This window comes from Epinephelus moara, chromosome 15 (assembly GCF_006386435.1).
Source record: "Epinephelus moara isolate mb chromosome 15, YSFRI_EMoa_1.0, whole genome shotgun sequence".
Taxonomy (NCBI): domain Eukaryota; kingdom Metazoa; phylum Chordata; class Actinopteri; order Perciformes; family Serranidae; genus Epinephelus; species Epinephelus moara.
Window position 1 is genome coordinate 2514167 of NC_065520.1, and position 5500 is coordinate 2519666.

General features: G+C 41.6%; 1 pseudogene; it reads left to right on the forward strand.

The window, feature by feature from the left end:
• The first annotated feature begins 2355 nt into the window (after window positions 1-2355).
• Window positions 2356-5121, forward strand: LOC126402068 (high-affinity choline transporter 1-like; annotated as a pseudogene).
• The last annotated feature ends 379 nt before the right edge of the window (window positions 5122-5500 follow it).

Below are 5500 nucleotides of genomic sequence, written 5' to 3' on the forward strand. Positions count from 1 at the left end.
TATTGTGTTACAAGTTTTGTTCTTAACCCACTTGCTTACTGGTTCCTCTACGCATTGACATCATATAAGGCAACAAATTTGACCAATTTTAGCAACAGCAAGAAGCTAAGATGTCGTTAATTAGAAGAAATACTCTTTTGAAGACATTGGGACTTTATTATCACCACGTTTGAGGACAATGGGACTTTATCAATGTTAACACTGTTTTTTACACTGACTGGGTCCTACTGATCCCATATAGCTAGGAGACTGTAAAAATGCATACCAAACAAAAGCCAGGAGGATCTCAGACATGAAGAAATGTATGATATGAGTGGTGTCATGGTTCAGTTATTTTGAGGTCACAGAGTGCTTTACACTTTGCATGCTTTCTGTGAGGAGGCTCTGGTACATGGAAGGGTTAAGACAACATGAAGAACTTGAAGGTGTTCCCCACTCCCATGGTAAATAGTCTCATGCAAGGGTTAAACATATTGTTTTGCTAATGAGTCATTCCTTTTTTTTAATCTAACTGAAGGACAGAACTGGAAGTACCATATGGAGTCATGATTTAACTTGACAGCAGCGTCCCTTTGGGCCACCCTCTGTTGAGTGCTATTGAAAACAAATTTAACAGTGTCGGGAGTGTATATCAAACCAAACCACGAATTTTGTGAACTGTTCCACCCCCAGTGTCCATGCACTAACTCAGATTTCCCTGTCTTCTTACCATGTCCAAAATCCTTGGCATATATTTCAACATATTCTGGACATGTTTTCAATAAGTTCTAAGTTTTCAGTTATAAGGCTCTAAAAATGGTACTGAATGATGTATCAATGCATCTCCAGCAAATATTGAAATAAAGTGTTTCAATGTAAAATGGGCAGTGTTGCATGTTTAGTGTAAAACTGTCACATGACCAGAGCTGTTTACTTCCTGGTTGCACCATGATGCACGGTGGGCTGCATCTAAGCTCCCAAACAAAAGGTTAGTTAACTTTGTTACCATAAAGATAGGACAGATATTTGTGGTATACATTATCTTCAAGGTGTCTAGTATTGATGTGTGGATTTGAAATTGCTCTGCTTTGTTCAGTGGGGTCACAGAATGAATGAACATGTCCACAGCAACAATAGTGACCGGTGGGATAACACAGTGTATCTAAATGTACCTCTGCACACACATAGTTCTCTTTCTACCTAAGCTTCTACTCTTCTTTTTTTAGGTTCATCTAGGTTATGGCCCGACAATGCATACCTTACTCCATACCTTATTCCATGTATACATACCTTATACATGGAATAATCTGCAAAAGACCTCAAACTTTGACACTCTGCCACCCTTATGGCTGTTTAAATGCCTTATTTCTGATCTTGTTTTAATTGAGTGTACATGCTTTTAACTATTCATCTGCACCTTAGCATGTCTATCACCCTGTATTTCTACTTTTAGAGCTCATTTATTGTCATTGTTGTTTGTTGTTTTACATGATGTCATTTCTGTTTTAATTGATATGCATGATGGTTCTTGTTTGCTTAGTGATTGTTTTTAATGTCTTTGTTCAAGCTCTGCATTATTGAAAATTAGGGTTTCCCTCAGTTGATTTCCCGAGTAAATAAAGGTTTGAATGAATGAATGAATAAGTAAAAAAAAAAGTATGTAATACGGCTGGGCAGCGTCACTAATATGGCCAGACGTACGGCATCTATCAGGGCGGTATGAAGCGCTGCTGGATGGGGTCAGGTTCAAACACTGCTGGTAACGCCGTAATTATAAGGATCAGGAAAGTCTGTATAGGGTGGGTAGGAGGTTTGGTGGATGGGTTCAACAAACCTTGGACTTTCACCCAGGAGCCGAATGTTCCCTTCCCAAACCCAACCATGTGCTTTTGTTGATGTTCTGGTGTTGATAGCGCATCCTGGAACGTTGAGGAGGACTGCCAGTGACAGAGTTTTAAATTTTTTAATAACTGAGCTGAGATATATCAGTATTTTGATGACTGCATAGGAGATTATGTTCATTTGGGCAATAAATGGTAGATTCAACACATTATCCCACCAGGCACAATTGTGACCAACCATAAAACACACCTTTTCACCAAAGGGTTATCAGTGACAAATGAGTTGGATGGCATTCAGTTTTGGGTGCAGTGCAAGAGCAATAGTGGCCTTGCTTGCAGAGCCTGTTGTTGATATGAATGAATCTCAACACTGAACTCAGCTACAGTTACTATCTCCCTCAGTAGTACACTCTGCATGGATTTGAAACCCGGTTTATCTAGTTCACGCACAGGGTGTGTCTGGAAGAAAGGCATCACAAAACTCAAAACTCACCTGGAGAAGTAGAGTGCGGGTTCACCTTTGCTTTAAGCAGTAATGGCTCTCAATGTACCAGGTCTGATAATGATGGTAGCGTTCTACCTGCTTGTGTTGGGAATCGGCATCTGTAAAATCTAAGAGGTTGGAGCAAAACACACAAGGTGGACGGGTAGAGATTTCTTTTTTGGCTAACCGGAGTGTCAGCTTGGTTATGGGAGTCTTTACAATGACAGGTGAATCTCCAGTCTTTCTTCATGCAGTACGGTTGATGTAAACATTTGTGATGATATGGTAAAGAGGTTTCTAGTCAGATACAAATTTGTGTATTTTCTGAAAAATTGTTGGGGCATATTCTATCTGTCATCACAACCCTTTCAATGAATACACTGCACATTTCTTTTTCCACCACACCCCCAAACTAATGATACAACCATGCATTAATGCGTATATACTTTTTCTCTTGCAGCTACTTGGGTCGGAGGTGGCTTTATCATTGGAATTGCAGAGTCAGTTTATGACCCCACCAGGGGTCTAGTCTGGGCTCTTCTGCCTCTGCAACTATCTGTTTCCTTTGTCATCGGCAAGTCTCTCTTCAATATAAATCTGAGTCACACTGTAATGCTTTGGAATTTTATCTTTACATGAGGTGTGTCTCCAGATACATGTGTCAACACATCATAACGGAGGTGCCCTCTAATTAGTATGTAAGCAGTCGTGAGTCGTAAGTCGTGATATTTGTTCAGGTGCATATAGTGTAAAGTTGGCTTCATATGAAAACAACATTCTGTTAGAGCTTTGATACCATGGACTGTATAAAATTATGGATGTAGCTACCGAGACCTCACACATTGTTTTTTGGACTCCTGTTTTGAAGCCTTGAGTTTGGCATTTTGGCCATCGCCACCTTTGATTTTTGAAGCCAGATGTGATCCTATTTGGCCGAGAGATGGAGCCAAACCTAACACTAGCTGCTTGTTTGGTTCTCACAGTTTATTCACAGCTTAAGTTAACTGTGATAATGCTAATGCTAATTTTTCACTGGAGAAAAACAAGCTCGAAACTAATGAAACAAAATGTAACCCAATTAATGCAAAAAACAAAAACAAAAAAACATCTGACTCCTTAGAGGGTCTTCTAGTACAACCAAACACTGAACAAGACTTTTTTAGGTGAACAAAACATTACAATTGGCTTTCATGCAATGAAAACACACTGAAATAGTGATCGCCACAACTTAGCCTGTGCCCCATGCACTCAGTGTTGACACTGTGGTAGCAATTTGTCAGTCAGCAGCACCACCTGTTAATCAAAGCAGCCACGCCCTTAATTATACTTAACTCTAAAGCAGGATTTATACTTGTGCGTCAGCTCTATGCAGAGCCTACGCCGATGCCTACACAAGTGGCCTACGCCTTTGTGAGCATTTATACTTGTGCAGTAGTATGTCTGTATCACTCTGCAGTTACATCTCCAAATCACTAGTTGGCTTTAGTTGCTGATTTAGTTGATTAAAAACACACATTAAACACACATTAAACATGGCTTAATAGCGACAATTTCAAACACAAGTACACAAAATCAGCTTCACTATAACTCGCAGCATTCACAGAAAAAGCACTTGTCTTTTGCTGGATACATCTTCCCCACAAATACAACATCCTAATATTTTTAGCACAAGCCTATGGCATGACATTGTATAAATTAGCCTAGCAGCTGACGGACTTTTCCTCTATTCATATGAAGCCAGGGTAAATCACAGGACCCAAAACAGATCCTGGAAGCATCCCAAGGGAGCTGATAAGAATGAGAATTTACCCACATTAGTTTAAAAAAATGACCTGGGCTGTATCTTTAGTACATCAAACGGGGTCTGCCCATTGGTCCGACATCCCATTGTTCCGACCATATTAAACCCATTGTTCCGAAGTCCCGTTGTTCCGAAATCATCATGATGCCCTGTGGTTAAGGTCTGGTTAGGTTTAGGCACAAAAACCACTTGGTTAGGGTCAGGAAAAGATCATGGTGTGGGTTAAAATGAAAAAGAAAGTGGCAAACACATAAGCTGTGAGCCTGCTTCGCCTCAAGCCTTTCCCAGCTGACCCAGAGCCGGTCGCGGCGCACCATCAAGGCAGAAATACACCTGCCGGGAGCCATTCAGCACCGCGGAGAGCTCCCCACACAACCCGGACCCCAGAGTTAATAACAGGCCGTTATGGTGTTTCATTCTCTCCTCTCTATGACACTTGTATCTCGACCAGTAGCCTACTTTTGTTGCATTGCTGATCCTCTATGGTACACAAATACAGTATAGCCTAGTATAATCACATATCGGATAACGGGACGTCGGACTAATGAGAGGTCAGAACAATGAGAGGTCGGAACAATGCTACGGCACCCATCAAACATGGTATACAAGATTCATCAATATGAAAAGAATTGTCTTTTTCTCTTTTTCATCCATTTAAAGGTGGACTGTTTTTTGCAAAGCCAATGAGGGAGAACAATTACATCAGTATGATGGATCCATTTCAGAGGAAGTATGGAAAAGCACTGACTGCGGCTCTCGCTGTCGTTCCAGTCATAATTGAAGTTGTCTGCATTACTACAACTCTTTTGTCCTTCCTAACACCACTGGATCAGCTGCAGAGGCTCCCAAACTGGCCTTTCCTAACGACCCTTCCTACTGGCACAGGACTGGTGCTCGACCAAAAGCATCAACTCCAGCCAGGACTTGGTCTGATGTCACTAGACGCAAAGGCAAATCCAGCAGGAAATCAGTCAAGAGAGCCCCAACGCTCACCCCTCCACTTGAACTCTTGCTAAACAACAGGTATGATGCACTGGCTCCAAATGAAATATGTGACAATACCAACTACACTGAACCCAGGCAGGCCAAGGCTATCCAAAATGCAAGCAATAGCCCCAGAACCACTGCTAGACCCAGGGCCAGAAAAAACTATGCTAACTCCATACCTGAGAAGCCAAGGGCCAGGAGAAGTATTGCTAACACCACATCTGATCAGCCAGATACCATCCTGATCGGAGACTCAATAACCAAGCATGTAAGAATGGCAAAGACTGAAAATCTAACAGTGTCTGACACGTCTGTCAGGGAGCTAACCGAGCTGTTGCCAGTGATCCTCTCTACACACCCCAGTAACATGAGGATCATCATCCATGCTGGGTCTTTTGACANTGACAC